The sequence below is a fragment of the Ammospiza nelsoni genome, chromosome 10 (genome assembly GCF_027579445.1).
Source record: "Ammospiza nelsoni isolate bAmmNel1 chromosome 10, bAmmNel1.pri, whole genome shotgun sequence".
NCBI classification, from domain to species: Eukaryota; Metazoa; Chordata; class Aves; order Passeriformes; family Passerellidae; genus Ammospiza; species Ammospiza nelsoni.
The window spans coordinates 26285232-26308995 of NC_080642.1; the positions used below are offsets into that span (position 1 = coordinate 26285232).

The 23764-nt window shown below is 48.6% G+C and overlaps 1 pseudogene; it reads right to left on the minus strand.

Annotated features, from left to right (window-relative positions):
• The window catches only part of LOC132077836 (zinc finger protein 208-like), a 416438-nt pseudogene that overhangs the window by 314537 nt on the left and 78137 nt on the right, over positions 1–23764 (minus strand).

A 23764-nucleotide genomic window follows, 5' to 3' on the forward strand; every position in this document is an offset into this window, starting at 1 on the left:
AGTCTAAAAAGTTGTCAGGGATAGGAAAATCAGCAGGGAGAGCACAAGAAATGTGTTTTGTGCTAGCAAACAGTGTTTTGTAGCTGCAAAGTACAGAAGCTATTGCAAAAAAAATGAGCTGTACTGAGTTGTGCTAAAGCAGAGATGTGCTGGTAAAGACACTGTGAAAGGAATCCAGTGCTTGAGGAAACCACTGAATTCATTGTTTTACAGATAAAATAAAGCCAGACCAGGCAATTGGGATAATCCACTTCAGTTTTCCAAATAATACTCTGACTTCAACCCTTCTGCCCCTCAACAGAGTATTCAGAAGCAGTTCCACAAGGATACTTAAGTGTTTAAATCTTACTCTAATTAAAGCTCATAGACTTTGCAGACACTTCAAACAAAGAGAAAACAACAACAACATTGCAATCACCTTAATTTTTAAAGATTCATTTCCAGGCATGTTCACTAAATCACAAGTATCTCCTCTAAAGGGATTCAGCTTTAAACAGGAGACAGAAAACCTTATTCTCTTCTGACTACTTCCTTTAGCCCTGAAATATCTACTGAATAATGCTTTAGGCGCTGTTTGGGAACAAATTCAAAAGACCCCAAGGAATTACATGTGCAGAGCTGATACTTAGCTGACCTCTTCATCTACTTCAGAGCAAAGTTTCACTTGCTGTGAAATTGTATCTGAAACATGAAGAGATTTTGATCAATGTATTTCTAAAAAAAGTAACAGTGAAACTGTATTTAACAGTTACAGATATGAAACTGTGAGACTACTCATGAAAATTAAAACTTGACAATATATAAAAATCTAAAGAAGGTGCATGGCAAATATTCCAATCGTACCTGAATCAGTGATTTCGCCACAGCTCGACACATCGAATGGCAGCTTAAATTCATCAACTGAGTGTCTGTTAATACCCTGCACAAATTTAAAAATTAGTTCCTTAAGAGTAGATTTGCAAAGAAGAATTATAAAAGCCAGAAAAAATCCCTACAGATGATGTGAAAATAGAATGTGTCATTAATTAAAGAGCTGCCTACAATTTTCAAAGCCCAAGGTATTGGTAATGGCTTTGGAACTCACTTCTTACTTCCCAGTGGTTGATCAAACTGTTGGTGTCCTGCAGTTTGATTTATAGACTGTGGCCAAAGGGGAGCTTTCAAAGCAGGGAACTCAGCAGCTCCTGCCTGTCTGGGCACTGGTGCATGGCAAAGGACTCAAGGAGAAAAATTACTTTTCTGAAGACTTCAGTAGTTGATATTTCTTTTTTGCTTTACTTCCAAGGGCACTTCTAAACCATATCTGATTATGTTTCAATATGAAAATACCCTTTTACAAGTTTTTGAAGTCACATAAGTTCATCCTGTAAACAGCTAACTCATCTGATGTCAGAATATCCTGTTTGATTCTCAACATATTTCATAAGGAGCTTCGACATGAAAAAATAACTTGTTGAATTCTCATACCTCAGTGTGGGGACAGAACATTTTCACAGCACACCTGATCTGGTGAGACCAAGACACCAATGCCAGTGCGAGCATCTGAGTGGGGCCTGTGGGAATCCATAAAATCAGAGGGGTTTGGGAAAGCTGCAAAAGGCAGGCCTCAGAGAGAGCAGAACTGTGATCAGAGCCAAGCAGCAGCCATGAGATAGGTCAGCAGAAAAATTATGCAAAAAGTAGAAAAGTAAGGACAAATAGAACAATGGTCTGTGTATTAATGCTTGGCTAGAATAACTCCCTAAGCTACAGAGAAGTTTATCTAGCAAGGTATTAGGAAGTTCTAAGCTTAATAATGGAGCTCTGTGCATTGTGTTTCAAGGCTTACAAGCAGGTATTGTATTCAAAAAAGGCAAGCATTGTTTTAACCAAAGGTACCTGTGCTTATAGTGGTTGGATAGAACTACTATCAATCTGCTTTTGCTTTGTGTGATTGGTCAAAAAACTTTTAAAGTAAGTTGTAACATTAAGTTCTTTGTCTGCTGCCTGGGATGTGAGCTGCTGGCATCTTCCCATTGTCACAACCATGTAATACGACTGATGCTGGAAAATAAAACAGCTCAAGGCAGTTCCTCAGCAGCCCCAACCCATTGGTGATTTGTACACAGACCCCGGTCAGCGATAGAGCCCTGCTCACCCTCTGGGCTGAATTACCCACAGCAAACGCGGACTTACAACACAGAGCGGAAGCTCCAGAAGATGATTCCCTTCAGTTTTGAGAGAACACAACAACAAAAGTCTTTGAAATTCAAACCGAAGATGTCTGTGCATGTGCCACTCTAGGCATACGCACAGAAATGAGTCCAGTGCAGGAGCCGTCCCGGCCTATGCAGGGGCAGGTGTGTGTGTGTGCTCCAGCTCTGCCGGGGCAAGGGGCAGGTGTGTGTGTGCTCCAGCCCGGGGCTCTTTGGGGGCAAGGGGCAGGTGTGTGTGTGCTCCAGCCCGGGGCAAGGAGCAGGTGTGCGTGTGCTCCAGCTCGGGGCCCTGCCGGGGCACTTCCCGGGCCCAGCACTGTCCCCGTGTCCCCGGGAAGGGCCCCTGCACTTTCCCCTCGTCCCCTCCTCAGCCGCGGCCTCCAGAGCAGCACAGCCCGAGGGGGCTGCCGGGGGGGGGTGTGGTATGGACCGCCCTCAGCGGCCCCGCGGCCGAGCGCTCACCTGGGATCTGCCCGCAGACACCTGCCCAGCGCTCAGGCGCGGCGGCATGAACAATTTAAAGCGGTTTTCATTCTCCATGGCTCCGATAAAAGGGCGGGCGGGGCTGCCCCAGCTCCCGGCGGCCGCTGAGGGCTGGCGCGAAGGGCGGGAAGCGGCAGCGGCCCCTCAGCGCGGGAGAGCTCTGAGGGGAAGGGGGGTCCCGCCTGCATAGGGAATAACTGGGGGAGCCCAGTCCTCCCGTGGGAAAAATGCGTGTTTTATGATTGTCTTTTCGTAAATATTAAAATGAATATTATATGTGTTGTGTCAGAAAGTTATGCTGTATTAATTTTCTTAAGTAGTGTGTTAAATCTAGTTTTAGGGTATAACGTAATGTTGAAATAAAAACTATGCTATATGAGATACTTTTTTTAAAGAAAGGACTCGCAACGAGATAGCGGCCACAGGACACCTAAATCTTTCAGAGAAAGAGAATTTATTGCTCTCTTATCAGAAGAAACGAACTTCTTCCTGCCTGCTCAGCTATGAAGACGCCGTCAGGATTCAGAGGAAGAAGACAGAATGCCGTGTTTGAATAGAATTTATGCATCATGTGTGAGGAGTATGAATATGCAACAGGCTATTGTTTTTAAGGGTTAACCCTCTGTTAATGTGTGTCCTTTTTCAGGCTTATGCTGCCCAGAAGAAGTTACCCAGACGTCTGTAATTCTTTGTTTCTATTATCTTATATTGTCCTAATTCAAATTGTCCAAATTATTAATACTCTAATTATAAAAGTATCTTACGTAGCATAGTTTCTATTTTAACATTATGTTATAACCTAAAACTAGATTTAACACACTACTTAAGAAAATCAGTACAACATAACTTTCTAACACAACACATATAATATTCATTTTAATATTTGTGAAAAGCCAGTCATACAATATACATTTTTCACACAGGTAATGCAGGCCCTGGAGGGATCTCCTGAAGCTGGCACAGCCCCAGCAGATGGCATGGGTGAGGAGAGGGCTGCTGGGGGGCAGTTTGGAATAACTGTGCTGTCCTAGGGTGACATTAGGACGCTTGTATCCCCAGCTGTCTGTTCTGTTTATGCTGGACATTATGTTCTGTGCCTTCAAGACTGGCTCTGAAGAGCGAAGTTTTGTTTTGGTTTTGTTATCAGCCGCTCCCCCATGGCTGGCAGGGCACAGAGACAGGGCAGTACATGGTGCTGCTTTTGCTTTTTGCTTGGCTTTTTGCTTTGCTCTTGCTTTTCTTTCTGCTCATTAGTTAGTTTAGTTAAGCACTTCGAATTTTTCCCTGGACTGTTTCCCTTTTTTGGAACCACTCAAACCTGCTCCAGACTGGGACCCGGAAAACACCGAGAGTTTGCACCTTGTGGCTGCAGCAGCTGCCCCAGCACCGGAGGGACTGATAACAGAGCAACCACTCCCAAGAGAGACTTTCTGAATTTGTCATCTTTTTCAGAGTGGTGAAAGAGTGCTGTCACCTGGTATTGTTCATTTTGTGTGCTGGGGGTGCTTTGCCTGTTAAATAAACAGGTTCTTTCCACTTCTCCCCAAGGAATCCTTCCTGACCCGGTTGGGGAGAGGGGCTGTGTGGGTTTGCTTTCTGGAGGGGCCCCTTTGGAGGTTTTCTCCCAAATTTGCCCTAAACCAGGACAAAATTTGGTGCCCAATGCGTGGGGCTTGAGAGAGAGTGGAAAAACCCCTGGTCTGACTGCATTTTTGTTGCCATTACTCTGTGTTGGTATAAAGCAGTTAATGGCCATGCTCTTTGAATTCATAATGTCTCTTGGAGTGGAGGCTTGCATACATTTCTGGTCCCTAGGTGCGGAGGATCATTAACGGGACATCACACCATGATCAATATGATCAAGTGAAACCAATTTATTACAAAAAGCAAGCCATATTTGTACTGTTCTCTATTGTTCACACCTCAAGCTAATACATGATTGGTTAAATCCTTTTTACGCATGCATTTTGACATTTCAGTTAATTTTAGTTTGTCTTTCTTCTTCATGCATCTTGCTGCAGGTTTTCTTGTCTGCCTTTGCATCCTGAACCATCTGCTGCTGAGCGTGTTCTTATCCTTTTGTGTCCTTCAAGGGCATGGTGACCTTAGTCAGTTTCTATGAAGGCTGGATTGTGCATATGTTGCATATGTCCATTGTCCTGCAAAAAACCCTCAGCACTCCTCCCAATGCTTTCTGGTCATTCAAGTGCCCTTCAGCTGACTGGTTTCATGCTTTGAGCTTCAGGGAATTGCCCAATCTTTCTGAAGCTCAAATAAATATCGTATTAGTCAACATCTTAATTGTGTTTATATCTCACAGAATTACCTTTTCTTTTGTCTTTGTCTGAAACTGTTGCTGTACGGAAATCTCTGGGAGATGGTGGACATGTCAGATGGTGCTGGGACATCCCAGTGCACTTGGACCTTGGCTCTGCACAGGAGAGCACTTCATCCCCTTTCTCTCTTTTCCTCCCTCTGGGCATGGAGGGAGCTCCTGACTTCAGTGTGTGACTCGTGTGTGCAAAGAGCAAATCTGGGCAGAACTGGGGCAGGGAGGGTTTGGGGAGACCTTGGGATCTGTGCTGGGCACAGAAGGTGTTTTCCATTGCTCTGAGGCTGTCTGCGGTGGAAAGTGGATTTAATATCCAGCAGAGGGATGACTTTTGCATTCGATGGAGCTGTGCTTTCCCTTGGCTTTGTTGGCTGACAAGAAATGAACATCCCTCTGTGTCTCAGGCAGCTCCTTCTCCAAGGAAAGCAGGTGGGCGTTGGAGCCAAGGAGCTGAAAGCTGCAGGTGCAGCCTGGGCTGGAGGGAGCTCGGATTTACACAAGGCTGCTCTGAGTGCCAGGGCTGGGATGGGGGAAATGGTGGGGTGGGGGTAGGGACAGAGTCTGATTGATTGTCAGCCATGAAGGGTCTTGATTTTCATATCTATTCCAACTGCATGAGGAGGTACTTGGATTCAGTGTCAATTGAAGATTGCACATATCAATTTATTAACAGGGAAAAAAACCTAAACGGGACCTAAGAAATCTTTTCTCACTGTTTTTAAAATAGAATATATTCAGTTTGAATGCACTTCTGAAATCTCTCTTATTAACCACACAAGATTTGGAAACTGAAATCAAATTATCCCCAGAGGCTTGGCTTGTTAAGATGTTCTGAATGTTAATGAGCCCTGGGACACTGAATTCCTAAACTCAAGAACTGAAGGCTGAACAAGCCCCTAGAGCAGTGAAATTCAGCAGCAGCCTCCAAGGTGCTGAGGATGTCAGCAGCCCCCACTGAGGCCATCCCTGCCCAGAGACCGTGGGGGAATGGGCAGACAAGGAGAGCGTCCCTGAGGCTGGGGCAGCACAACTCAGAGGCACCAGCGGCTCCAGCTGGGAAATGGAGTGTGGAATGTGGCTGGGAAAGCCCTGCCTGGGCTGTGCCAAGCAGGACAGACAAGCCCTGACTTCCAAACGCTGAACAACTCTCTCAAGGAGATATTTAAAAGGAATTACAATTGTTTGTGTACTCTGAGTTTGAGGCATTGGAGAAATACCAACAAGAGATTCTCAGGAGCTCAAAACAACAAACCAGCTATTACTGAGTACTTTAGAAAAGCAGAGAAACTTGGCAAAAAGTTTATTATGACATCATAGTGGTTGTCGTTTGTCAATTTAAGATTTTTCTGTTCTTGAGATTTCTTAATTAATGTATTGATTACTTCTGGGAGTGTAATGGGTTTTAGTGTCCGTTAATTATTTATGTATTTGTTTTGTTCTGAAATGGGAGTATGAGAAACATAAAGTAGGCTTAAAATTTTAAAAGGGTATAAAGAAAATTTCATTAAAAGCAGTCTAAGTACAAAAGGCATTTAGAATTAAAAAAACTTTTCAGTACATTTTTTTTTCTTTCCAACTTTTTCTTTTTACTGACAATGGAAACAAAGTAAACTTAAAATTTCTAATTAGTTTACTATTTCAAGAATAGTCTTTTTTAATTTTACTTAGGGAGAGAAATTTTTTCTTGTTAAGGTTATGAAGATTTTTTAAAAGGGGAAAAATTAGGTTTTTTTGTGGTTCTTAATTCTCTCATGCATAACAACTGTCTGGGGGAATTTGTTATTATGAATATATTTTTTTTATTGCTCCAAGCTTTTTTACAGCTTGTTGATGGGCCATGTAGACCTATGGGATTTTGTTTTAAAGATTAGTTATTTAAAGGTAAATGTTTTTATTATTTACTTTTAAAATCATTTTTATCTCTAGGAATAGAGATCTTCTCTTGGGGGTACTGGATTGCTATTTTCTTTCTGCTTAAACTTTTTATGAAATTACATTTATTTTAACATTTGTTTTTTTAGTAAAGACTTTTTTGTTTGATATTATTTTGAATATTTTAATTTTTTATAGTTTTATATGTAATAAAGAAAAATAGTCTTTTCTTTATAGTTTGTAAGAGGATTTTAGTTTTAATATTAAGGAGGTTTTTTTCTGTTTTATTTGGGGTTTAATTTCTTCTTTACTGACTTTGATGGTCTTATCTTTTTTTTTTTAATGTTTGTATTTTGTTTTTTGCCCTTACTTGAGGGAGGATGTAAGTATTGAAAGGATTAACAACTGACCCGCCAGTAACCTGTGGTGGAAGTTGTGTTAGGATTAGTTTTATGGTTGGTTATTTGGTTTTTACATGTTTAATTTTAGTGGTGGGGTTATTTTGTATGGGTTGAAGGTTGTAGGAGTTTTTAGTTTTAATTGTGTTGGGGTGGAGGTAGACACTTGATGGTAAGATTTTAATAGCTGTGGCTGGCTTTGTTCTGGTTGGGGTTTTGTGGCCTCTTCTGTTTCCCTGTTTGGTAGTTGTTGGGGTTTAGTATGGTTAGAATGAGGCCGATGGGGAGGGCGCAGCCTGGGGAGGGGAGAAGGGGCTCTTGCTTGGTTTGGTTTAGTTTGGTTTGGTTTGGTTTGGTTTGGTTTGGTTCAGATGCAGGCCAGGGCCAGGGCCCACTGCTTCTTTGTTGACTGGACAAGAAAGAGGAGGTTCCTGAGGTTTTTTAACATATGTGTTTCACAGTGGTGTGTTCAGTATCTTAGTGGTTTAACAGGTTGTCAGTTACACAAAAACTTTTGTACTACTTTTAAAAATTCTTCTCACGTCAGACTATGACAGATATTCAATCAACAATAAACACTTCTCAAGGCATTGACTTGGCCCATTCAACTTCATAAACTCTAAGCCTGTTCAATTTAATGTTAATCAAAATTTGCAGGAGCACAGAAACAGAAGAAGAAGAAGACACAAAAAGAGAGAAAAACATAAGATTTAGAGAAGCACACACACAGCTACCAACTCCTGGATTCCAGCACTGCTCAGACGGAAATTCCAAGAGGATGTAGGGTCAAGATGTGTGCTTGCCTTGTGGTCAGCCTTTAATACCCCTTGGTTTCCCTGGGCCCTTCCCCCAGGTGGGCCTTGGGCTCATTTGGTCCCTCAGGAGCTGGGCTGGGGGCTGCAGGGGTGGCTGTGGAGCATTGCCTGTGCTGTGCCAGGGACTGGCAGACACTGCTGGGCTGGGATAGAGGCTCTGAGGGGATTGGGGTTCCAGGGCAGGGCAGGGCTGGGGTTCCAGGGCAGGGCAAGTCTGGACCTGCCCCTTCCTCTCCCACACATGAAATGTTTTCAGCCAAAAATCTCCTCCAGTCTTTCACAATGGACAATGTTGGAGGTGGAAATCCTAATTCTGTCCATGGGCACCTGGGCAAGGACAGTTCTATTCCATAGCACAGAGCCCCAGTGTTTGGAAGGCAGGCAAGAGCCTCACTGGGTAAAGGCCAGCCAGACTTGTCAGTAAGAGCAGATTTTTTCTGGGACCATTCTTTGAACACAGGGAATTTTAGAGGTGGAAGCCCAGTCTTGGCCATGAGTGCTTGGAGAAGCAGGACAGTTCTTTCCCATAGCAAGGAAAGCACAGAGCCTTCCTCAGTGTTTCGAGGACCGATGAGAGGTGATCCTTGTGAAAAAAATTGCCAGCCAGACTTGTCCTGGCAATATTCCTATGGGAACAATCTCTGGAAATAAGGAAATTTGGAGGTGAAACCTTAATTCTGGCCATGGGTGTCTGGAGGAGGAGGAGAGTTCTTTTCCATGGCAAGAAAAGCATGGAATCACAGTGTTTCAGCAGCAGATGAGAAGAGACCCTCAACATGCCAAGGTCAGCTGGACCAGTCAGGCGGCCCCTGGGAGTCCAAACCAGCCAGACCTGTCCTGTGGTCCCTTGGTTTTGTGGGGCCCTATAGTACCACAATGCTGCTTTGGATTCATGAGGCCCCACAGTGCCACAATGGTGACTTGTTTGCATAGGGTCCCACAGTGTCACAATGGTCCCCTAGGTTCTAGAAGGCCATGAAGTGTCACAATGGTCCCAATAATTCCATAAGGCCTTGCAGTGTCACAATGGTCTCCATGGTTCTCCAGGCCCCACAATGTCACATCACTCCTCTATTCCATGAGCACTGCAATGTCACAATGGACCTTTGGACCCTGGGGGTTTGCAGTGTCACAATCGTCTCCTTTGGCTCCACAGTGTCACAATGGACCAATGATGACTGGAGGCCTCTTTGTGCCACCCTGGAGCTTTGGCTCCATGCAGCCCTGCAGTGTCACAACGGACCTCTTGGTGTCACAAGGCCCCACAGTATCACAATGGTCCTCTTGGTTCTGTGGGGACCCCCAGGGTCACATTGATCTCACTAGTTCCATGAGGCCTCAAAGTGTTATGATGCTTTGCCTATTCCCTGGGGCCTCGTAGTGTCACAATGGTCTCCATGATACCATGAGAGCCCTCAGTGTGACAATGGCCCCTTGGTTCCATGAGGCTGTGGAAGTGTCTTAATGGTGTCTTCATCATTTCATGATTGCAATGTCACAATGGACCTTTGGCCCATGAGGTCTTGCAGTGCCACAATGGCCCCCTGGTTCCGCGACACCCAAAGTGTCATAATGTCCTCCAAAGTTCTATAAGGCCTCTCAGTGTCACAATAATCTCTACATTCCATGGAGCCACACAGCATCAGTACAGTCCCCTTGGTTCCATGAGGCCCAGAAATGTCAAAGTGCCCTCTATGATTCCATGAGGCCCCACAGTGTCACAATGGTCCTTTGGTCTCACAGGGCCCCACAGTGTCCCAATGATCCCTTGGTCTCACAAGGCCCCACAGTGTCACACTGGTCCCTTGGTGTCACAGGACCCCACAGTGTCACAGTGGTGCCTTGGTCTCACAGGACCCCACAGTGTCACAATGGTCCCTTGGTCTCACAAAGCCCCACAGTGTCACAATGGTCCCTTGGTTCCATGGGCCCTGTGCTGCTGCATTCCCCCTTCCATTCTCAGGCCGCCCTGCCAGCTGAGAAATGCTCCTTGGGCCTCGGCCTGGGCCAACAGCCCCTGGGCTCAGCTCCTCTGCAGCTCATCACAAACACTGTCTGCTCCAGGCACTGCTGCTGCCCAACCAGCTCCTGGTTCCTGTAGGAGCAGCCCTGGGAACTGTTTTTGTTCCCTCAGTGGCACAACATCCCTGTTCTCACACTGCCAAAGCTGTTGATGCCAAGTGCGGCCAGGATGAACCATTGCTGGGACTGAAGCCCCTCTCTTGGGGCCCTGCAAACAGCGCTCCAAAAGGAGCCCTTGGAGCTCTCCTGGGCCAGCGACTCCCTCTGAGTGGGGCCTCTCCCAGCCGGGAACTCTCCCGTTTGCTGCACTCGGGGATCCTGAACAACGACGGAGCCTGGGCCAATGCCCCCACTCCTCCAGGCTCAGCCCTTCACCCGCTGGGGAGATGCCAAAGGATCCACAGGGAGCATTTCCTGTCCTCAGGGGAATTTTTCACAGGTGCCTTGCACTGACTTTTTGTGTCTGTGTGCACACAGGAGTGCCTTTGCTGGGGAAATGTGGCAGAAATGCTGCTCTCTGAGGGGCTTGAGTGCCTTGGATAGCTGAGTCAATCAGGCCTGTAAGTGAGGTTAAATCACAAGGTCTTAGCTATGTTAAATGCTCCTAAAGGCTGTTCTTTGTCTAAGTTGTTGAGTTTAAGTTATTAGCTAAGTTAAACATTTTTAAGTGTTATTCCTCTATTAAATTGATAAGTCATAGGGGATAAGTTAGGTTAAATAGTGTTAAGTGCTGTTCTTTTCCTAAATTGTGAAGTTGAAGGTATCAGTTAAGTTTAAGTGAAGTCCTGTTAAGTTTGACCTCTGTTAAACTTTCAGGCCATATTCCCTTTATCCTTGCCGTCACTGTCCTTGTGTTTCACACACACAGGGACAGTTCTTGCCTAATTTCTGGTTTGATTACTTGTATTTGGTTTGGTTTTGTTGTTGCTTTGTTTCCTTGGTGTTCCTGAAGTGTCCAGTCAGGAGCAGAGTGACTCTTGCCAAGGAACTTTGTGCTACTATCCCTTAATATTAAATTTTTGCTGTTTTTTTCTGATCCCTTGCTGGGGATTTTTTCAGCGCTCTCAAGCTCTCATTGGTACCAGGGTGAAGGAGCCCTGGCCCAGGCTCTGGCCCTGGGGGACACGGGGACGCTGCCAGGGGGTCCCTGTCCCCCTGTTCCACTCCCAGGGCCCCAGCCCCCCGTCCCCGTGTCAGGCTCTGGGGTCGATCTCGTGGAACATCCTCTGGAGGAGGCTGCGGGGCCGGGGACGGGGGGACCCGGGGGGACAGGGGACCCCTCTGTGCACGAGCAGAGTTGGACTGCTCTGGGGGAACTGTGAGGGGGGCCAGGGCAGAGTGACCTCCCCAGTGACCTCACACAGCCCCTGTGATGTCACACAGTCTCATGTGATGTCACAGACTACTCTGGAACATCACAAAGCACCCTTGTGATGTCACAGAGCCAACTCTGGGATGTCATCCTGGAATGTTATGCAGCAGCACTGTGATGTCACAGAAGACTCTGTGATATCAGAGAGTCACCATGTGATGTCAGAATCTGTCCTGTAATTTCACAGCCTGCTCTATGATTTTACAGCCAGCCAGCGATGTCACAACCCATTCTCTGATGTCACAGAGCCACGTTCTATGATGGTAGGATCTGCTCTATGGCCTCACACCCTACTCTATGATGTCATAGACAGCTGTGTGATGTCACTACCACCTCAATGATGTCATAAAACCCTCTCTGTGATGTCATACTGACACTCTGTAATGGCACAGCACACACTTTGACCTCACAGCCTGCTCTATGATGACATACAGCCATGCCATGATGTCACAGTCTGCTCTGTTATGTCACACAGTCCCCTCTATTATTGTATAACTGTTCAATGACCTCACACAACAAACTCTGTGATGTCATAGCCCAATCTGTGACCTCACACAATCCACTCTGTGCTGGCCTTGGCCTCCTGGGGATCACCTCTCATCTGCTTTCAAAACACTGGGGGCCTGTGCTTTTCTTCTCATGGAAAAAACCATCTCTCAAGTCCAGGCATCCATGGACAAAATTGAGAATCAGCCTCTGAAATTCCTTATATCCAAGGATAGCTCCCAGACAAAAGCTGCCCGGACTATCCAGGTTCCCTTGGCTTCCTGAGGATCCAGCTCTCATCTGGCTTTGAAACTCTGGGGCTCTGTACTTTCATTCCCGTGGAACTGTCCTTCTTGTCCAGATGCCCACAGACAAAAGTGGATTTGGCCTTCCAAATTCTGTCTGTCAAAGTATTCCTGACAACAGCTCTGGCTGGTCTTGGCCTCCTTGGGGCCGCCTCTAATCAGCCTTTGAAACACTGGGGCTCTGCCCTTTTCTTCCCATGGAGAACTGTCATTCCAGTCCAGGAACCCATGGATGAAATAGAATTCCACCCCAAAAACTCCCCGTATATCGAAGGTTGCTTTCAGACAAAAGCTGCAAGGAGAGACAGATCTAGCTGGCCTTGGCCTCTGATGACTGCTTCTCATCTGCCTTCAAACCCTGGTGCTCTGAGGTTTCCTTCCTATGGAAAAAAACTGTCCCTCTTGTCCAGGTGCTCTTGGCCTCAGGCACTTGACCATTGTATAGGGACACAGGAGCTCTGTGCTCAGTGGGGTGGAGACTGAAGACAGCAGAGGAGAGCCCTGGGAGGGATTGAAGGGTGGTTTCAGAGATGTTGGATCTTTTTGAAATAGTAGAGGACAGCCAGAGAAAGAAAGAAATAATTCCAAGGGCAGCTGGGAAGACCCAGACTGGACAGCAGGAGAAAAGAATTCCCCTGCCAGGGCAGGGCTGTGGTGCAGCACGTCCCCCAGCAGGAGCCTGGAGCAGCCCAAGGCTTTGTGTGGGCAGGCACGGGCAGGCAGGAGGCAGAGCTGTCAGCAAAGGAAGGGCCCAGCCAGGTGGGGCAGCTGGGGGATGCCGACAGCCTGCAGGGACAGAGACACAGGTTTTCTCAGCATCAGAAACATCTTTCCCCTGCTTGCCCCAAATTGTCATCACTGCCACCAGTTCTCTGCTCTAGCTGGAACCTGGGGACACTTTGTCAGTCTTGTGCCTCACAGGGATCTACTCAAAGTACAAGAATCTTCAGTGTTTCAATCTTACATTGGGTTCTTGAGAAAATTTGTGAGCCCTCTCTGAGGGACTGTGTCTGATGCAAAGAGCACCAAAGTCCCAGAGGCTCATTAAAGTCTCTGTGCTGGGTCTGTGCTGCTGAGCTGGGCCGGGCTCCTGGCCCAGAGGCAGCTCCTGGCAAGGGCAGCGCTGCAGAGAGACAGCTCTGGCCAGGAGCAGCTCCTGTGCACAGCCCAGCAGGGCTGGGACGCTGCCAGGGCCCCTCAGGGACACCAGCAGGGCACAGACAGAGCTCACAGGGGCTCAGCACTGGCAGGGGCTGTGGCATGTCCCCGAGGGGGCTGTGTCACAGCAGCACCTCTGGGGCTGTGTCATAGAGGCACAGAGCAGCTGTGATGTCAGCAAGGGGTTGTGTGACAGCACAGAGTGGGATGTGTGAGGTCACAGATTGGGCTATGACATCACAGAGTTTGTTGAGTGAGGTCACTGAGCAGCTACAGCAACATAGAGGGGACTGTGTGACATCACAGAGCAGGCTGTGACATCATGGCATGCCTGTATGGCATCATAGAGCAGGCTGTGATGTCAAAGAGCATCACAGAGCTGGCTGTGATGTCATGGAGCAGGGTGTGACACCATAGTGCAGACTCATAGAGGGTGGCTCTGTGACATCAGAGAGTGGGTTGTGACATCACTGGGTGACTGATTAACATCACAGAACTGGCGATGACATCATAAAACAGACTATGATGTCACAGTGTGACTTTTTGATATCACAGAGTCTACTGTTACATCACAGAGTGTCATGGACATATTGTATGAAAAATCCTTTGCCAGGATTTTTCTCCTGAGAAGCTGAGAGTCCTCAGAAACAAAAGGTAAACAATAATTATCTGCTGCTGTGGAATGCAACAGGTACATCTCTGATTGGTCTCATGTGGTTGTTTCTACTTAATGGCCAATCACAGGACTGTCTCAGACTCTCTGGTCAGTCACAAGATTTTATAGTCATTCCATTCTTTTCTACTCCTTGCTAGCCTTCTGATTAAATACTTTCTTCTATTCTTTAGGTATAGTTTTAATTTATAATTTCTTTTAATATAATATATATCATAAAATAGTAAATCAGCCTTTTGAAACATGGAGTCAAGATTCTCGTCTCTTCCTTCATTCTGAGACCCCTGTGAACACCACCACAACACAGCAGCTGGATGACATCACAGCGTGACATCTCAGAGTTGGGTCTGTGACATCACAGGGGCCGTGTGACATCACAGGATGCTGTGTGACATCACAGGGGCTGTGTGAGGTCACTGGGGATGTCACTCTGCCCCAGCCCCCCTCACAGCTTCCCCCAGAGCAGTCCAACCCTGCTCGTGCACAGCGGGGTCCCCTGTCCCCCCGGGTCCCCTCGCCCCCGGCCCCGCAGCCTCCCCCAGAGGATGTTCCACGAGATCGACCCCAGAGCCTGACACGGGGACGGGGGGCCGGGGCCCTGGGGGTGGCACAGGGGAAAGGGACCCCCAGCAGTGTCCCCATGTCCCCCAGGGCCAGAGCCTGGGCCAGGGCTCCTTCACCCTGGTACCAATGAGAGCTTGAGAGCGCTGAAAAAATCCCCAGCAAGGGAACAGTAAAAACCAGATTTAATATTAAGGGATAGCAGCACAAAGTTCCTTGGCAAGAGTCACTCTGCTCCTGACTGGACACTTCAGGAACACCAAGGAAACAAAGCAACAACAAAACCAAACCAAATACAAGTAATCAAACCAGAAATTAGGCAAGAACTGTCCCTGTGTGTGTGAAACACAAGGACAGTGAGGGCAAGGATAAAAGGAATATGGCCCAAAAGCTTATCAGAGGTCAAACTTAACAGGACTTAACTGATACCTTCAACTTCACAATTTAGGAAAAGAACAGCACTTAACATTATTTGACCTAACTTAAAACCTATGACTTAAAAATTTAAAAGAGGAATAACACTTAAAAATGTTTAACTTAGCTAATAACTTTAACTTAACAACTTAGCAAAAGTACTCTTAGCAGCCTTTAACTTAACTTAGACCTTTTGACTTAACCTTACAGGCCTGACTGACTCAGCTATCTCAGGCACTCAAACCCCTCAGAGAGCAGCATTTCTGCCACATTTCCCCAGCACAGGCACTCCTGTGTGCACACAGACACAAAAAGTCAGTGCAAGGCACCTGTGAAAAATTCCCCTGAGGACAGGACATGCTCCCTGTGGATCCTTTGACATCTCCCCAGGGGGTAAAGGGCTGAGCCTGGAGGAGTGGGGGGATCGGCCCAGGCTCCGTCGTTGTTCAGGATCCCCGAGTGCAGCAAACGGGAGAGTTCCCGGCTGGGAGAGGCCCCACTCAGAGGGAGTCGCTGGCCCAGGAGTGTCACTATAGGACACGAAAGAACACAAGCTCACACCATTGTTCTCAAGGTTAAGAAAAAAGGAGAAGTTTATTTTCTGACTCCAACATTTATAGTTTTCCAAAAGTGACAGCGTATTGGAGGGTGACAGTGACACCTCTCCAATAACACTGGTCAAACAAACAGTCCATCAACTTTCTCCTCCTCCATAAAAGAATGCAAAACAATGAGTTATTTACAGAAAGTTGTGTGAGAAAGTTCACTACAAGAATGTCAGCATCAGAAGGCTTAGAAAATCTTAAAAAAACCAGGGTGACATCTCACCCTTTTCCATTTAAAAAAGAAAAAAAGACAAGAAAATGAACAATATGAAAAAGAAAACGTGAACAATGTTTAGCGTCCATTTGTTGAGGAATCATCAGAGCGATCACTCTCATCATCTGCATCCGAGTCATCACTCAATGATTCAAGCGCTTGATGCCTTTCATGTTGGTCACGGTTTCCATCTTGCTCATCAGCTGGATTTTGTCTCTGCGGTCGCAGGTCAGGGCAAACACATTTCAAAGGTACCTGTTGCTTTCTCGGTTGTTTAGGTGGCCTGGAAAGGCCCAGGGTGGCTTTGGACAGCCCGGCGCTTCAAAGGACGAGGAGAGACTTCTGATCTTGTCTCGGTCTCGGTGTTTATTAATTGTTTATCTAAAAGATTTTCTTTCAGCTCGACAGAGGTCTGCACAGCAAGCCAGCCATGGGCTCACTGCGAGCCCCCGGGGCGGTCACTTATCTTTATACTTGAAGTTACGTATAGAATATTTATAATTTTTCTTCAATATCTTCTACCTTTATTAACTGGTGAACTTTTAGTAATAACCAATCTCAAAGTGCCACCATCACTACAGAAGATGGAGGCCAAAAAGAAGAAGAAGAAGAACAGGACACGCCTCAATTCCTCCATCTTACTTCTTTAGACCCCCCTGTACAGAAATCTTAAACCCTGTGTTTTACACTCTAACTAACTTATCCCTTCACAATTCACTCAGTGAAACCTTCCCAGTCCTCATACAGGTGTCGTTTCCTGTGTTGGATCAAAGTCTAGCTACCAGACACTTCTGGCAACATTCCAGGACTCCCGAGCCCCCCAAGGGTGTTCTCGGCCACTCTGCACCTCCATCCTGAGGTGCTGAGATCCCACAGTACCCAGCATACCCCAGTGTATGTGGATACACAAGCATACCTGTTCCCCGAAGGGATAAGCTCATAGGGGCCTTCCCACTGTTTGGTGACTAAATTCTGCACCGGAACCTTTGTTCAAGGCTGATGTGCCTCGTCCATAGCCTGCAACAAGAGATGGTGATTCAAAATGACAGGATTATTTGAGTTCTGTGGCACAGTGAGATGACTGATTGTGCACAAAGCTTTTGCCAACCGACTGTGGGGGGTTTCACCTTGCATTCCCCATTTTTGTTTTTGAAGAACCTGCTTCAGAATACCATGAGGGCATTCTACAACACCTTGACCGGTCAGAGAATGAGGGATACCAAACTTGTGTGAGACACCCCACAACTGCAGGAACTGCCGCACCTTTTGCAATGCGTAAGCAGGACCATTGTCGGTTTTCACAGCAGAAGGTATGCCCAGAACAGCAAAGGCCCGCCTCCAGTGGGAGAGGACATCACGGGCCTTCTCCCCAGTGTGAGCCGAAGCCCACATCGCAGAGGAGAACGTGTCCACCATGACATGCACACACTTGAGCCGGCCAAACTCGGCAATCTGGGTGACATTGGTCTGCCAAAGCTCCAAGGCCCTAAGGCCTCCAGCGTTTACCTCTGCCAGCAAAGGCAGTCATTACATGACTCAACAATGTCATGAGCCTCAGTTGGCATCAGCTGAAACTACTTCTGATAGGTATGTGCATTCTGGTGGAAAAACCCATGGGATGCCTTGGTCAGCGCGTGTGTATCAGGCTGAGGCGATACCCACGCTGGGTTAGACAACTTGTCAGCCCTTGCGTTACCTTCCACTATAAAGCCTGGCAAATTGGTGTGACTCCTCACATGCAGAACACAAAATGGATGAACCCGGGCCTAAATGGCACAGCACAAGGTCTTCAGTAAATGAAACAAGGCAGGATTACTGACCTCCTTGAAAACCAAATGACCCAACCACTGTGCGATGTCAGCCACATAGGCAGTATCTGTGACCAAGTTGAAAGGTTCCTGGGAAAATTTCTCAAATGCCATGACAGCAGGACTCAGTTCAACAAATTGGGCTGATCCATCCTCATGACCTTCCAGAACCTGCCACTCTGATCCGTCCCTCCAGTTAACAATGGCCTTTCCTGTTCTCCCTGAAACGTCAGTGAAGACGGTGGGTCCTTGCACGTGTTCCTGGCTATTTTTGGGCCACAAAGAGATTTGTCTGAATTTCGCCATATGCAGTAGCCTATGACTGGGCAGATGATCAATGATCTGTCCTGAAAAGTTTTCCAGAGCACTCTGCAGGGACACACTGTTTGCAAAGCTCCAGTCAAAATCCTCCCGTTGCACTGGGAGTATGATCTTTGCAAGATCTGCACTCACCAATTGCAAACGCCGTTGCCGGCATTTGATTATCAAGCGAGCATCACTCAAACAATGCAGTTGCCATCTTCTGAGGCTGATGGGGCAGGAAAACCCCTTCCAAAATGTGCAAGGAATCAGACCATTTGTCACTCCATTGGCCAATGATGCTCGTGGGATGCGAATCTGGAGTGGTGATGAACACAGTGACATCAACGGAGGGATCAATGCAATAAACTCGGCAAGCCGAAACAGCTTGCTGAACCACCTCCAACGCCTTAAGCGCCTCAGGGGTCAGTGTGCAAGGTGACTTTAGATCAGAGTCTCCTTCCAACAAATCATACAGAGGAGACAGCTGTGCGTCGGTTAGTCCCAAGTATGGATGTTACCAAGTGATGACACCTATAAATTTCTGAGCATCATTCACTGTCTTCACAGAATGCACAAATTGCACCTCCTGGTGACAGATCATCCATTCCAGAATTTTCACCCCCAAGTTCTTCCAAGGTGGTTGTTGTTGAACAATTTTTGGAGCCACCTGCAGTCCATGAGCATGCAAAGCATCGAGCAACCGAGGCTGAATCCTCAGCAGCTCATCCTGGGTAGACGCAGCCACCAAAATGTCATCCATATAATGATACAGATGCACATCAGGAAATTGCTTGCAAACTCCAGACAAGGCACGAGCCACAGACCACTGGCATATGGCAGGAGAATTGTGCATGCCCTGGGGCAATGTCCTCCATTGATATCTCTGTGCAGGCTCAGCCTTGTTAATCTCTGGCACTGAGAAGGCAAACCTCGATCTGTCATCAGTATGCAAAGGAATCGTAAAGAAACAATCCTTCAGATCCACAATGAGGACCGGCCAGTCTGCGGGAAGCATGGTAGGTGATGGCACGCCCACTTGCCATGTTCCTATGCTTTCCATCATGACATTAATCTTTTGGAGGTCTTCCAACAACCTCAATTTCTCAGATTTCTTTTTGATGCAGAAGACAGGAGTGTTCCAGGGAATGGTAGAAGGCTCCAGATGACCCTGGTCCAACTGCTCCCGCACCAGATTCTGAAGGGCGACCAATTTATCTTGAAGGAGGGGCCACTCCGAGACAGGTTTGTCCACCAGCCGCTGAATAGGAGGCGTAGGACACTCGGCGCTCTTCATTGCAGTGGCCCACATCAAAAATCTGTCCCGATGCGTACCCCCCAGACAGACAGAACATCCCTCCCCCAGAGGTTGGCAGGAGTAGAAGTAACATGAGGCCTAACCCAGGCCATCTGTCCCTCTGGGTTCGCAACCAGCATGGGCAGCAGGCTCACGTAGCATTGCGCCGTCCCTCCCAGGCCCATAACAGACATCCCCACTGGAGCCAAGGGCCACTCTGGGGGCCAGGCGGCAAGGGAGAGAACCGTGATGTCAGCACTGCTGTCAAGAAGCTCATGGAGGTGGATCTCCAACGGCGTCGCACCAGGAACAGACAGGGTACACAGCATCTCGGGACGGTCCTTGGTCAGGACAGCAGTCCGGTGAACTGGAGGCAGCCCAGTGGATCCAAAGCCACCAGCTCTACACAACTGGTCAGCTGTCCTGCGAACAGAGGACTCAAAAGGCACAAGTTGAGCAAGTCGCATCCCTTTTGGGATCGTGACAGGAGGGGGTAGGTATGGAGACCATGGCAGAAATCTGCCCTGTGAAATCTGCATCAATGAGCTACAGGTGCACAATGATGCCCTGAAGAGTGGCACTAGACTTCCCCATCAGGAGAGCACTCATGCCCCGCCCAAGGGACCAAAGGCATCCAGGGGAACCTTGTGTATTTTACGACTGTTGCTGTGGTGCAGACATCCACACCTGCTGATCCTCGGGTGCTGGCTGCATGCCAGCAAAGGAGACCTCCATCGGCTCCTGGGTATGGAGAGAAGCTTGTGTCTGGGTGCGTCCCTGCTGCGCACTCCGCTTCACGTTTCCCAAGCCCAGTAAAGCCTGGCCATTAACATGAACAGTCACCTTGCAGACATTGGACATGTGATTCGGCCTACCACACCAACCACACAAAAACATGGGGAATTTGACCCTCTGTGCTTTCTTCCCCTGCTTCTTGCCAGACTGCTCTGCTGTGCCCGCCTGCCCTGCGGTGCCACCCAGACTGGCTGCACAGCGGCAGCCACGGCAGCCAGCTCCTGACCCGAGGGGATGATGTCCGCACAGGCCTCCACCATCTGGGAGACAGTAGGAAAACCAGGCAGAGCCACTATGACCCTCCTACAAGCATCATTGCAATTACACCTCGCAAGGTTTGCAATCACAATCCTCCTTGCCACAGGATCAGGCACCTGCCTCTCCACAGATGCAGTCAGCCTTGCTGCAAATGCCATGAAAGACTCATCAAATCAACCCCCTGGACAATGGTCACAAACGGCTGCCTCGGAGTAGCCATTTCCAGGGTCTGAACAATCGCTGCAAAGCCCAACGTGTGGCACTGGTCAAGCACAAGGGGATTGAATCCAGCCTGCCCCTGAACATTGGCATAAAGCCCCATGCCCAACAGCATGTCAGCGACAATCCCATGCCTGGGGTCCTGCGGTGCCAGCGCAGCATTCTGCACCACCGCTTGGGCTGCCAAATGAGCCCACTTGTTCTCAAAACCATCAAATTGCACAGGGTCAAAAAGAGAGCATGCCACACAACGGAGGTCATGAGGCGTCAGCACGTCTGTAGCAACCCTCCGGAGAGTCTGCATAACCTCAGCAGACCCCAAACCATGCTGAGTAACCACATCACGGACTTCCTTCTCCAGTTTATACAAAAGGGGTTGATGGGTGTTACGAGTAACACCCTTGAGCACAGGGAAAGCCTGGGGACCATCCAACAAAGCGCCCCACAGGGACAAGAATAGATGATTGACTGAGAGCCAGGTCAACACCACTCTCCTCTGCACCCCCTGCAGCACTGGCAGAGCCAGAGGAGCCCCCTCCATGACCCTGCAGATGCCGCAAGGAAGCAGGCTGACACATCTTGTTGATCTTAGTATTGGCTTCTTGCCAGAAATACCCGGGGTTCCTCGGACACAGAGTCATCTGGCACGTGGGAAGCATCCACAAATTTGACGAGGAGGGGCGACAGCCCCGGGCAGCCACTGGCCTCCTGCCAGCCATGTAAGCATTCGCGCTAAAGGTAAATACCTCAGTGCCCTGTTGCGCTGCAGCCCTGGCAGGGGGCGCCTTGGCAGGCACAGGTGCCAGCAGCACGGCCCGCAAACCCGGTGTGGACTGGGACAAGACCAGTGTGGGGCCCCCATCACCCAGTATGGGGGTGGGGCGGGGTGCCATGAGAGATGCAGTCTGTGGAGCCGCGTCACTGCGGGGCAGCACAAGGGAGCCCGGCAGAGGCCCTGTGAGCGTCCGACCTGAGACGTGAGACTCCACAGCAGACACTCCCCCTGCCGAGAGGAGTGGGCTGGGCTGCCCACCCACTGAAGTGGGACTGGACGGAACACTGTCCATGGCCCCACACCCGGTGGCTTCCACCGACTGCGCGTCCCCGGCAGACTGCACAGACTCAGAGATGGGCAAAGCCACCCCTCCCACAAATGAGCCCGACTCAGAGGTGGGCAAACTTGCCCCTGCCGTGCTCATGGGGAGCGTCGTGGAAACACCGCAGTTCGGACAGAGTGTCCTCAACGAATCAGACTCAATCCGAGGCGGAGGCTGATCCTCAAGCACCGGGAAGGCACAAAGAGAGGGCAGCACGCCCTCTGCCCCGCCGCCTGCACAGGGCGAGGCGAGGATGGCCTGCCGAATGCAGAGAGCCCCCCGGGCTAGGGAACAGCTGGCCAAGAGCAAAATCCACCCCAGGGGAACAATCGCCATCCCCCAAGTTGGACCCGTCCCCCAGCACACCGTCCCAGGGCGGGGGAGAGAGCTCCACATCACACAGAAACTCAAACTCCCCCTCGTCCATGTTCGAGACAGAAGGCCTTCCCTGGGAACTCCGAGAGGTACAAGAACCAGACCCTCGCCAAAGCTCCTCACACTTTTTCCACTGCCCCAGCAGCGATCCCACGTCTACAGTGCAACCATCAAAGAGGGCCTCCATGAAGCGGAGCCCCATGAGACACCACTCCTCCCTGGTGAACGCCTTCCCAGGGATCAAAAAGGGCCCTTGCTCACGGGTCCACAGAAACAATCTCTCAAAATCATTCCAGGAAATAGAAACCTGTTTCCACTCCAGGACCTCCCTCCAGAGATCCAAAATGAGGGAATCCTCCTTGAAACCCACAGCAGTTGCCATTACCCCAAGAATGGCAGGCAAAGCACCAAAGAGGGGTGACAATAAAACCTCACCGGCAATCCCGACTCTGTGTCTCAGCCCAGGCTGCAGTACATGCCGGCAGTCACCAGATGTCACTAGAGGACAAGAAAGAACAGAAGCACACACTGCTGTTCTCAAGGTGAAGGAATAAAGGGAAGTTTATTTTCTGACTCCAACATTTATAGTTTCCCAATAGTGACAGTGGATTGGAAGGTGACAGTGCCACCTCTCCAATGACACTGGTCAAACCAACAGCCCTTCAAGTCTCTCCTCCTTCATAAAGGAATGCAAAACAATAAATTATTTACAGAAAGTGTATAAGAAAGTTCACTACAAAAATGTCAACATCAGAAGGCTTAGAAAATCTTAAAAAATCAGGGTGACACAAGTCTGGCTAGACTTGGCCTCTGGTGACTGCCTCTCTGGTGACTGCCCCTGCACCACTGGGGCTCAATTGCTTCCTTCCTATGGAGACCATTGTGACACTGCGGAGCATTGTGGAACCAATTGGCCATGGTGACACTGCAGGCCCTTGTGGAACCTGTTACACTCTAGGCCCTTAAGGAACCAAGAGGAACATTGTGACCCTGTGGGTACCATGGATCCCAGGGGCTACTGTGACACTGTGGGGCCTTGTGGAACCAAGAACATCTTTCTGTCTCTGTTGGGCTGCATGGTCCCAAGAGACCAGTGTGAAGCAGCAGGGCTTTGTGGAACCAAGAGGCCATTGCTGCATTTCAGGGCCTTGTGGAGCCAAAGAGCCGTGGTGATCCTGCAGGGCACCTTGGATCCATGAAGACCATTGTGACATTGCAAGGCCCCATGGAATCATGGAGACCATTGTAACACTGTGGCGCCCCATGGAACCAAAGGAACATTGTCACCCTGCAGGGTCTCATGGAAGGAAGGGGCCATTGTGACACTGTGGGAAGTTGCAGAAACAAGGGGATCATTGTTGCATTACTGGCCCCAATGGAACCAAGGGGCCACAGAGACACAGAGGGGGGTTCATGGAACCAATAGACCATTATGACACTGTGAAGCCTTGTGGAACCATGGAGACCATTAGGATCCTTAAGGACTTGTCTAACCAAGGGGCCATTATGACACCTGAAGACATCATGGAAGCAAGAGAACCATTGTGGCACTGCAGGGTCCTGTGGAACCAAGGGAACATGCTATAAGTGTGGCTGCCTTGGCCTCCCAGGGGTCACCTGACAGGTGTGACTGACCTTGGAATGTGGAAGGCCACTGCCATCTGCCCCTTAAACACTGGGGGTCTGGGCTTTCCTTTGTATGGAAAACAA